General features: G+C 38.4%; 1 pseudogene; it reads right to left on the bottom strand.

The window, feature by feature from the left end:
* Positions 1 to 823: 823 nt before the first annotated feature.
* On the bottom strand, positions 824 to 942 carry LOC138388073 (5S ribosomal RNA; annotated as a pseudogene).
* Between the last annotated feature and the right edge of the window lie 10,443 nt (positions 943 to 11,385).

The raw sequence follows: 11,385 nt of genomic DNA, 5'->3' as shown, positions 1-11,385 counted from the left end.
TAGAAGACACTAGTTAAAAAAACTATGGTTCAGCCATAGTTCTCTAGGAGAGAATGAGGAAGCTCGTACTGTACTGATAATGGAGAAGCTCCAGAAATATGTTAACTTTTAAAAAAATAAGATACAGAACAGTATAAATAGTGTGTTCCCTTTTGTGTAAGAAAACAGGGGAAATAAGAATGTATATTTGTATCTGCTTTTATTTGCATAAGAAAACATTGCAAGGATGCACAAGAAACTAATAAAAGGAGTTACTGATGAGGAACGGGCTTGGGTAGGAGTGTGACTTCTCAGTGTTTACCTTTTTATACAGTTTTGATTTTGAACCATATGTATGTTTTTCTTTTTTTTTTTTTTTTGAGACAGAGTCTCACTCTGTTGCCCAGGCTAGAGTGAGTGCCGTGGCGTCAACCTAGCTCACAGCAACCTCAAACTCCTGAGCTCAAGCAATCCTCCTGCCTCAGCCTCCCGAGTAGCTGGGACTACAGGCATGCGCCACCATGCCCGGCTAATTTTTTCTATATATATTTTTAGCTGTCCATATAATTTCTTTCTATTTTTAGTAGAGATGGGGTCTCGCTCTTGCTCAGGCTGGTCTCGAACTCCTGAGCTCAAACGATCCGCCCACCTCGGCCTCCCAGAGTGCTAGGATTACAGGCGTGAGCCACCGCGCCCGGCCTGTATGTTTTTCTTATTCAAAAATGTAAATTAAAAATAGGAGAATTGTTAACTAAATTATTATGTATCTCTATGATAGAATGCTAGATAATGATTAAAATTCATGTTGTAGGCTTTTCCCCCCCTTATTATTATAAGAGGCATAAGCCTACAGCACCTGCCATTTCCAGGTGGTCTCCCATCCAAGTACTAACCAGGCCCGATCCTGCATAGCTTCCAAGATCAGACATGATCCAGCGTGTTCACAGTGGTATGGCCATAGACCATGTTGTAGCTATTTAAATACACAGAGAAATGTTCAAATATATATAATGGGTAAGAAATGCAGGTTATGTTAAAGAAAGTAATATATAATCTTATAATTTGAGGAATTCTATTTATTTCTTTAGTATCATTTCCTAAAAGAAAACTAACTCAGTAAAAGGTCTTTTTGTAAGTCTATTTGTTAAAGTCCTTACCCCAGCACCTCAGAATGTGATTGTATTTGGAGATGTGGTCTTTAAAGAGGTAATGAAGTTCAAATGAGGTCATTAGGTGAGCCCTAGTCCAATATGATTGGAGTCCTTATAAGAAGAGAAAATTGGGACACAGATGTGAATAAAGGGAAGACATACGAAGACACAGTGAGATGATGGTCATCTGCAGGCCAAGGAGAGAAATCTTGAAAGAAACCAACCCTGCCTATACCTTGATCTTGGATTTGTAGCCTCCAGAATTGTGAGCAAGTAAATTTCTGTTTTGTCAGCCACCCAGTCTGTGGTATTTTGTTATAGCAGCTCCAGAAAACTAACACACTATTGATAACACATTCTTGATATTGCCAGGAGCTTGTTATGGGAATACCTGTTTCATACCTTCTATTAGCTAATTAGATAAGTCAAAATATGGTATCATGCCTTCATTTGCATTTCTTTACATTGTCCTTGTGATAAAAAGTTGTGTTCCTGTTTTGAATTTGAATGCCATTATGCTGCCATGATCAGTGAACCAACTGATTATTCTTGGATGAATAAAGCTGGATTGGAATATGGCAACCAAGGTGTGTGTTATAATGGCCCCCTGAAGGAGGAACAAGGTTATAATGCCACCCACACTTTCATAATCAATTTTATTTTTATTTTATTTTTCTAGAGATGGGGGTCCCACTGTGATGCTCAGGCTAGACTTGAACTCCTGGGCTCAAGTGATTCTCCCAAGTAGCTGGGACCACAGGTGCACACCACTGCACCCAGCCATGGTCAGTATTTTCACTTTATGTGTAACAGCCCTGGCTAGGGCTGCTTCCCACCACTCTTCCTCTCCCCACCTCTAGGCCTCCACTGATCACCCTTAATTCAGTATTGTACATTCTTGCAGATATGTTTTTCCAGCTTTAACACCTGTTCTCCCTGAGACCACACCTAGGCAAGTATTTGGGAAAGGTAAGAATTTCCATTACAGAAATAATCGGAAAATTCTCTGAAGTACATCCAATGGGCTGAGCACTATAGTAAACAAAAGCAATTCCCCTGTGCAAAAACAAAGCCAAACAAAACAAACATCTAAACAAACACCCAGTCTTAAAGTTCAGGGATCCTTTGGACTCTGATGTTTTTTGCCTTGTATTGCAACATCTTTATAGCTGAACCATCTAGAGACTAGACTAGGATGATTTACAAGGGACAACGTGCTGGCTAATTAAATTAAGGCAAGGTTAATTCATTAAGAATGCCATGAAATGTTAACAGGAAATCGAGGAACTGCTAACAGGAAATAGGTTTCCCTAACTGTTACCTAACAGGGCGAGAGGAAGCTGCATTTGAAGCTGAATATATCCAGGAGGCTGAGAGAGTAACTCCAGCCAGTGGATATATACAGCTGGGTGTGCCATGAGCAGCCAGCCCAGAAGGCGCTTCTTCAGATCCGTCTATGTTATCTTGTATGATCTTTGTGGCAACGTCCTTTCGGCACATGAAAACCTTACTTCTGGCTGATTTCTCTACTTCCTGCCCCATGTTACATTCTTAGAAACTAAAAAGCGTTCTGAAGACAGATGCTGAACAATTTAGAGAACTTGAATCCTACAAAGTTGTCAGTGCCTGTAACACAGTTTACATTGCTGTAGAGTCTTTCATGCAACGAAAAATGTAAACAAGCATTGTTTTATTACTTACTGTCACTGGCTCACTTTCTATAACAGGTTTGGGTTATACGAAGCCTTTTGGTTTTCACCACGAATTATTTCAGTCTGTCATGTTAAATTCACTTCCTCTTCCTTTTCTTGCACAAACTCATCTAATATGCCACAGTGTGGTTAACTCATATTTTAATGCACCAGAAATATATACTGATGTACACAGCGAAGTTTAATTTTGTAATGCTATTTTTCACTGATCACCGTTAGTTCAGTATTCTACATCCTAAATGTGCCTGGTAATATCTGAGTTAAATGGAGACTGTGTTTTCCTTTCCCCTGGGTTTAAAGCTTGTCTGACAAGCCTTGCTAGTTGGGAACTCCAGAAATGGGTTAGCATGTGTACAAGTGAAGCCTGGCCCACTCCCCCCAGTTGTGTTTTATTATAAAGAAACATTCCTGGCTCCCTCCCCACAAGGTCCACTTCCCTTTATGCTGCCTTTTTTCCACTTGAACCTGACACCCCCAAATTTCCTGACATCTCTTTGGTTGATGTTATCTTTATATCTGATAATAAGTCCTGGACGTTTGATTTCACTTTATCTTTCTTGCCTGGGGAAATAAACGTGTTCCCTCAAAGCAAATAAGAGACATCCTATTAGACTTTCTTTATCAACCGCAGTGCAGTCTAAGGAAGAAGGATTCTGAACCAGGAGCTAGAAGATTTCAATTCCAGCAGCACCCTCTTTTATAACTAGTTGTGTGACCTTGGAAAAGCAATTTAAGTCCTCTCTACCTCTAGCATGTAGTTTCTTAACTGTAAGAAATATTATAAATCCATTCTGCCCTCATCATTTTTTATCATCAAAGGACATTTATCAAATGCCTACGTGGTGATGGCAATTTGCAGGGCAAGGCAGGCAGCCAAGGGCCCCTGTTAATCAAGGGTCTAAAGCAGGACACTTGAGCCTCATATAATTGCTCACAAAATTTTATTGCTCTGTGAGGAAACAAAGGAAAACACACAGCAAAAAGATTTTTATAAAAAAATAAAGCTAAATTTATTTAATATTAAAAACCTGTCCTGTATCCTAAAGTCATATCTAATATACTTTTTTTGGTATAAAAATATCATTTATTTTATGAAATTATGGCCATAGTAGATGTTACTTTGTAAAATTATCCTTCTCACCAAAATAAAAAGGTTTTGTTTAAAAAAAATTTTTTTTTAATCTCCAAAAGGTTTTGCTAATTGGTGAATTCCATGTCTGGGCTCCACCAGACCACAGGGTTCTATTGGGCCATATCTCTCTGGAGAAGGAGTTTGGATCCCATCTCTAGCAGCTCCCATTCTCTTCCAGACTCTGGTGAATCATTTTAGAAAGTTTTGAGTTGGTGATCTCTGGGCAAGGTGGACCTAGTTAATCTTTTCTGCCTCTTAGTGTCCATGTGCCTTGGGATAAGTCAGTTAATCACTCTGCACCTCAGCTTCCTCTTCTGTAAAATGGTCTATATGAGGTCACTGATTAATTGTCCACCTTTTATCCTAATCGACATTGAGAATAACATGTGCATATGCATAGATCTCTGTGCCCCCTTTCCGGGCACTAGTTGATATAACTTCACCCCTTTCACCCTGCTTTGATAAAGCACACCTGAATACCAGGTGCGTTAAAATGATGCTGTTTTAACAGTGGCGGGGTCAGAATCACCTCGAAGGCTTGTCAATTATAGGTTGCCTGGCCCCACCCTACACTTAATGATTCAGTAGGTCTGCAGTGGGGCTCAAAATTTTGCATTTTGCATTTCTATTAAGTTCTCAGGTGATGCTGAATCTGCTAGTCCTGGAACCACACTTTGAGAATTGTATAAGAACTTTGAATCTACTGGTATTTAGTAATCAGTCACAAATTGCACTTTTATTATTTGTAACAAATTACTTTTTCACACTTTGGTTCAACTGCTGAATTAATAGCCCCTCAAGGTCTTCCAGCTAAAAAATTCTGTGCTGTTTAAGTGGGGCAAAATAATGGGCCTTGAGTCAGCAACTGGAGCCTGACTCCCTCCGCAATCACATCTTCAACTCTCTTTCAGTATCTCCTCTACCCTACCTCCCACCCCACCCACCTAAATGTTAGGACTTTAACATATGAATTTTTGGAAGACAAAAACATTCTGTCCATTGTGCTCTCTTATAAGGGCTATCTGATTATATTTAGAGCATACCCACATAATCCAGAATAATCTTCCCATTTCAATGTTAATCAGATTAATTTAATTATATCTGCAAAGACCCCTTTTCCATGAAATATAACATTAACAGTTTCTAGGAATTAGGACCTGCTATCTTTTGGGAACCATTCTTCGGCCTACCAAAGATATGTACTACGTCATTAATATGGTAGCCAGCCTTCAAGATGGGCCCCAGTGATTTTTATCTCTTGATATTCATGTCCTTTTGTAGTCAATTTCCACACTGAATGGGGGCTGTCTGCGTGGCCAACATCATATGGCAGAAGTGATAATGGATGATTTCCAGGCCAAGTCATAAAGGGTGTTGTGGTTTCTGCCTTGCTCTCTTAGATAGCTTGCTCTGAGGGAAAGTAGCCATCCTGGGAGGACACACAAGCAGCCCCGTGGAGAGGCCCACATGGGGAGGAACCAAGGCCTTGCACCAACAACCAGCACCAACTTGCCGGTTATGTGAGTGTTGCACCTTGGAAGTAGATCCTTGAGTCTCAGGCAATCCTTTAGATGGTTGCAGACTCAGAACTACCCAACTAGCCAGCCAAGCTTCTCCTAACCCACAAAACCATAAAGATAATGCCTATTGTTGTTTCGAGTCATTAAGTTGGGAGGGTAACTTGTAACATAGTGATGTGGAAAAGGAGAAATCAAGCTCCCTACCTCCAAAGAAAACCCTATACTGAAGGAAAAAACCCTCATCCTACCCATGGATTTAAATAAAATAATTTATTTTTTCAATTTCCACAGAGAATAATTGGGACTTTATATGTTAATAATCTCTGAGCATAAGAAATGGATTTGAGTGGCAGACAGTATTCCACATTTCTGGGAGCAGAGAGGAGGGAGCCTGTGGTTTTGTGGTAGTTACCCTACATTTTCTTTTACTGGGGAGTGTAATTTGTATCCATTGTTATTATTTATGGGTATCCATTTGCTTTTTCCTCTAGTAACAGTGGTCCACTTTTCCTCTAAGGAACTAACCTAAGAGGACAACATAAGGAATAAGAGAATGAAAAAGAACCAGATTTGGGAGCAGAACTGGTTGGAGAAAAAAAATAAAGTCCCTGGATGCTCTGCTTATGACTTCAATAATCTTTGTGAGTTAAATATTTAAAGGAGTGCCTAGTTATATGTTGTGATGCAACCTGGTTTCCCACCTAAACTTCAGGAACTCCTTGGAGGAAAGAAGATGATGTATTGCTGTACAAGCTGTTAAAAAAAAAGCCGAAGCTTTCCAGCACCTAACAATGAAGTATAGATTAATTAAAAGCATTCTACAGCATGATCCAATCTATTTTTCTAGGCTTCTCTTTTTATGGCTGAGACATTGTATTACTCAGCTTGGGCTGCCATAACAACATACTTCAGAGTAGGTGACTTAAACAACAAACATTTATTTTCTCACAGTTCTGGAGGCTGGAATTCTAAGATCAAGAAGGCAGCAGAGTTGGTTTCTGCTGAGACCGTTTTTTCCTGATTTACAGACAGCCACCTTCTCACTGTGTCCTCACATGGCCTTCCTCTGTGAACATGCAAAGAGAAAGAGAAAGACTTCTGGTGTCTCTCTCTCTCTCTCTCTCTCTCTCTCTCTTCTGATAAGGACACTAGTCCTATCAGATTAGGGCCCCCACACTTAGGATGTCATTTAACCTTAATTACCTCTTTAAAGTCCCTATCTCCAAATATAGTCACATTGCGGGTTAGGGCTTCAACATATGAATTTTAAGGGGACACAATTCAGTCCATAACAGACATTTACTGCTCCCCAAATATCCATGTGCTCATTGACATTTCCCAGGCCTCTTACAGTTACTCATGGTCAAGTGACTGCTTCTGGTTAACTGGCTGTTAGCAAAAGATACACATGTCCTTTGCAAATGAGGCTTTTAAAAGCTGGCGCATGATCCTTCAGTTCTCTCTTCCTTTCTCTTGGTGACGTGGAAGTCATGTATTATAGATGATTCAGCTGTAAGATGATGTAGCCTCCATTAGCCTGGGTCCTTGAATGGCTATGTTGGAACACAATGCTCAGTCCATTCACATTGCACATGTACAAATTAGAAATAAATCTTTTTGGTGCTAAGCCTTTGGGATTTTAGGGTAAGTTTGTAATTAAGCAAAACCTACCGTTTCCTGACTAATTCTTAAGCCTCATCCTTTGATTATAGTGAACTACAAAATAAATGGATAGATATTCCATGTTCATGGAATTGAAGTCTTGATATTGTTAAGATGGCAATATTCCTGAAGTTGATCTACAGATTCAACAAAATCCTTATTAAAATCCAAGCTATTTTTTAAATTTGACAAACTAATCCTAAAATTCATATGGAAATGCAAGGAACCCAGAAGATTCAAAACGATCTTGAACAAAGAACAAAATTGGAAGATTCACATTTCTAAATTTCAGAACTCACTACAAAGCTACAGTAGTCAAGACAGTGTGGTACTGACTTAATGATAGCAATATATATCAATGGGATAGAATTGAGAATCCAGAAATACATCCTCACATTTACAGTTAATTGATTTTCAACAAGGGTTCCAAGATGATTCAATGAGGAAAGAATAGTCTTTTCAACAAATGGCTCTGGGACAACTGGATATCTATAGGTAAAAGAAAGAATTTGGACCCCTACCTCACACCATACACAAAAATTAACTCAGAATGAATTAAAGAACTAAATTCAAGCACTAATATGACCCTAAAAACACAGATGACAGAAGAATAACATAAATTGGATGTCACCAAAATTTAAAACTTTTGTGCTTCAAAGGGCACCATTAAGAAAGTGAGAAACAACCCACAAATTGGGAAAAAGTACTTGCAAATCATAAATCTAAATAAGGGTCTTGTAGGCAGAATATATAAAAAACTCTTATGATTCAACAATTAAAAGAAAATAACCCAATTTCAAAGTGGGCAAAAGATCTATACAAACATTTCTCCAAAGAAGATATACAAATAGCCAATAAGCATACAAAGATGCTTAACATCATTAGACATTAAGGAATGCAAATTAAAGCTACAATGATATAATCTTCATACCCACCAGAATGACTCCCAGAGGGAAAAAAGGAAAATAACAAGTGTCAGCAAGGATGTGGATAAATTGGAACCTTCAAGTGCACTGCTGGTAGGAATGTAAAATGGTGCAACTGCTTTGGAAGATAGTCTGGCAGTTCCTTAAAAATGTAAACAGAGTTTCTATAACCCATATTTTTCTGTTTTTAGCTATATATTGAAGACAATTGAAAACATATATCCACAGAAAACCTGATGTTCATTTATTATTATTTACGAACTAATGTTCATACATTATTATTTATAAGAGCAAAAACAATCCAAATGTCCATTACTTATTGAGTGGATACACCTCTTTTTTGCTTCCTTAATCCTTCTTTATTTTTTAGAATAATCTTTCCCTGACCCAAAGTTAGAATTAGGCATTTCTCTAAGGAGCCTTGGTTTCTTTCATCATTGGTAAATAGAATTTGGAAACCAAGATCTGGGCACTAGGTGTGCTCATTTTTACTAGGCTATAGTTGCTTCTAGGCACTATCAGTAAACAGAGCTGGGTTTTCTGATATTAGGTTTTTTTTTTTTTTAAGCATATTAACTTATAAACTTATTTATTTATTTATTTTTAATTTTTTTTTAGAGACAGTCTTACTCTGTCATCCAAGCTGGAATGCAGGGGTGTGATCACAGCTCACTGTAACCTCAAACTCCCAGGCTCAAGCAATCTTCCCACCTCAGCTTCCCAAGTAGCTGGGACTATAGGCATGTGCCACCATGCCTGGCTAATTTTTTTGTAAAGACAGAGTCTTGCCATTTTGACCAGGGTGCTCTTGAACTCCTGGCCTCAAGGGATCCTTCCTGCCTTGGCCTCCCACAGTTTTGGAATTACCAGCATGAACCACTGCATCCGGCACTAACTTATAAATTTATATAATACTCTCCCACCCACCTCCAATGGTCTGTGAGTATTTAAGGATTTCCCTTGGTATAGTCCTGTATACTAGAGCCCTGAGGAAACAAATTGTTTGGTAATCCATGGAAAATGGTGGAACATATAGTGAGAATGAGAAATAATTTGTTATTACAACCCATTGAGATTTGAGGTCATTTGTTACAACCAAATAATCTAACCTATTCTGACTATTATTGCATAAAGCACTGGGCTAGGCACAAATATTCATTTTAATATAAGTAGCCAGTAGTATTAGGAAATTAAAATCTTGTTTGCTTTCACATAAATCAGTAAGGCATCAAAAGAGCAGAAGATCTATCAGAAATTTCAAACTGGCCAAATTTCCTAAAAGGCACCTGGTACTCAATTCTGACATACTAAAGGCCAGTCTCTATATAATGGATGCTGAAAATCCCATGAGAAACAGGGTAACAAGATCCATGTTTTCCATATAAAAATCACTTCACAAGAATATGAGGACTCCATGTCACTGTACAGATTTATGAAGAAAACAGAATTCTTAATAGAGCCTTGGGCATCTGCTCCTATCATGGAGGGAAAGCACTTCCAGAAGCAAGTAGACAACATTTGCCTAGAACCTGCTATTATTACACTCTGTGCATATGGTAGCTAAAAACTCATTAGTTTTATAATTCTGGCTGAAGTTGGCAAGCCACCTCCAGAAATATTTCATACAAGCAAAGTGACAGATGGCAATTTCCTTTGTTATAATAGGATGAGCTGGTTAGGATAGTGGTCATGCATACAAAATTCATCCAGAGAGAGTGAAACTACTCTTATGTAAAATAATTAATTTATTTCTAGCTTTTGATAAGTTAATCTTCATGTAGTTGGCCTCATTTTTGTCATCCAAGAATATGTTATCAGACAGATTTACATAATTTCTTTCAAATGGAATTAGAAAATAAATTTCAGTGGTCACCATGAGGTAGATAACAGAATCATCTTGTAGCAGCAAAAAACCAGAAGGCAGTCATTGTGTTTTAACTTTTCTCTCACAGCTAAGGTTCCTTCTGTAGGGACTGTTTGGTTAGTTTGTTTGTATGCTTCTCCAGCATACCATCCTCATCCTCTTTCTACTGGTAAAAACGTCCCAATCAAACACTGAGGCTTCCTACCACACATCCATGTGGTTGAGGTAGAGCTGACCCCTACCCCAGCCCCGAGCTCTAGTGATAAATACACGACCCAATACATTTCCCCAAAGAATCTCAAAGAATTTACAAACCTCAGAGCAGAATACCCTGGGGGATATTACTTCCATAATTATTAATTTGAAAAAATAATATTTATTTCCAGAAGCCCACCATCTAACTCTTTTTAACCATTAACTACCACAAAACAAATTAATTAACGCTTTGTTGCTTTGCACAAATAATAAAGACATAATAAAAGACTTTGTGTAATCATTCTTGAAAATGTTGATTCTGGGTTTGATGTAAGGATTTTTAACACACTAAGGAAAATGCCAAAAGCAAGGACTATAACAACTCTTTGATGAAATGGTCAGAGTTAGGCAACAGAGAAAAGGAAGAACTGACTTAACTCTCCACTGTCAAGTCTGCGTGTATATCCGGAGCCAAAAGCAGCTGGGAGACATGAAGGAACATTTTATTGTAGGTTTGATGGGCCTCCCCTTCATGTGTATATATAGAGAGATACATATTTAAATTATGAGGTATTTAAAATATGTAGAAAAAATACTGAAAATTATACCCATAAGCTTTCCAGATTTGACATATGTCAACTTTTGCATTATTGTTTTAGTTTCCTAGGGCTGCCATAACAAATTACCACAAACCTGATGGCTTACAACAATAGAAATTTATTCTGTCATGATTCTGGATGCCAGAAGTCCAAAATCAAGATGTCACCAGAGTCGGTTCCTTTGGGAGGCTCTGAGGGAGACTGTGTCTGTTCCAGGCCTCTCCTAGCTTCTGGTGGCTGCCATCAGTCCTTGGCATTCCTCCGTGTGCAGCGTCCCTTCTCGTCTCTTCAAGGACACTTATCGTTGTATTGAGAGCCCACTCTACACCACGATAAGCTCATCTCAAAATCCTTAATTCCATCTGCAAAGACCCTTTTTCCAAAAAGGGTCACATTCACAGGCTTTTGGTGGACAAATCTTTTGGGAGGCCACCATTCAACCCACTATAACTATTTAACCCTTACAAATAACCCTCACAGATATTGAAATTCCCTCCTCAACTCCCTTTCATCTACTTCCCTCCATCCCCAGATGTAGCAACTGTCCTATGTGTCACTGCCATGAATGTTTTAATACTTTTACTACCTTCGTATCCACAAAGAATTTGTGGTTATTTATATACAGACACCACCTTTGTAAGATGA

The sequence above is a fragment of the Eulemur rufifrons genome, chromosome 1 (assembly GCF_041146395.1).
Source record: "Eulemur rufifrons isolate Redbay chromosome 1, OSU_ERuf_1, whole genome shotgun sequence".
In the NCBI taxonomy this organism is placed as follows: Eukaryota; Metazoa; Chordata; class Mammalia; order Primates; family Lemuridae; genus Eulemur; species Eulemur rufifrons.
This window is presented reverse-complemented; position numbering and strand designations above follow the sequence as displayed.